Source organism: Bison bison, unplaced genomic scaffold, assembly GCF_000754665.1.
Source record: "Bison bison bison isolate TAMUID 2011002044 unplaced genomic scaffold, Bison_UMD1.0 scf7180017864472, whole genome shotgun sequence".
In the NCBI taxonomy this organism is placed as follows: Eukaryota; Metazoa; Chordata; class Mammalia; order Artiodactyla; family Bovidae; genus Bison; species Bison bison.
The window spans coordinates 12,783,975-12,784,538 of record NW_011495033.1 but is presented as its reverse complement, the minus strand read 5'-3'; the positions used below and the strand labels follow the sequence as shown (position 1 = coordinate 12,784,538).

At 51.2% G+C, this 564-nt stretch overlaps 1 protein-coding gene and 1 pseudogene across 1 annotated transcript in view; one reads left to right on the top strand and one right to left on the bottom strand.

The window, feature by feature from the left end:
* Positions 1–527, bottom strand: part of LOC105004071 — an 851-nt pseudogene extending 324 nt beyond the window's left edge.
* Positions 1–564, top strand: part of BRIP1 (BRCA1 interacting protein C-terminal helicase 1) — a 179,296-nt gene that overhangs the window by 68,229 nt on the left and 110,503 nt on the right.

Here is a 564-nt window from a genome sequence, read left to right as displayed (position 1 = left end):
CTCTGTGCGACCCCATAGACGGCAGCCCACCAGGCTCTGCCGTCCCTGGGATTCTCCAGGCAAGAACATGGGAGTGGGTTGCCATTTCCTTCTCCAATGTATGAAAGTGAAAAGTGAAAGTGAAGTTGCTCAGTCATGTCCAACTCTTTAGCACCCCATGGACTGCAGCCTATCAGGCTCCTCTGTCCATGGGATTTTCCAGGCAAGAGTACTGGAGTGGGTTGCAATTGCCTTCTCTGTCGAATAGCAGCAGCTTTCTTAATTAAATGATAGAGATCCTCGGGAAGATCAGGAGCAAGTCCTTTGCACTTAAGAGTTCTCAAGATTTTATTGCCTTCACAAAACATACTTGTGTAACACCATGTGAGTCTCTCAGATCACACAGATTTGTGAGGAGTTAGGCTCTTCATGTTGGCTCGTTTGTAGATCTGCTCCTTCACATCATCAGCTGTCAGCTTCAGCCAGGTGGGGATGCTCTGGCAGTAGGGCTGAGCCGACTGGGACAGGCCCCTCCCGGGAGCGTGCATGCGACCCGTGAGGGTGGTGGTGGTAGCAAAAGGGCCT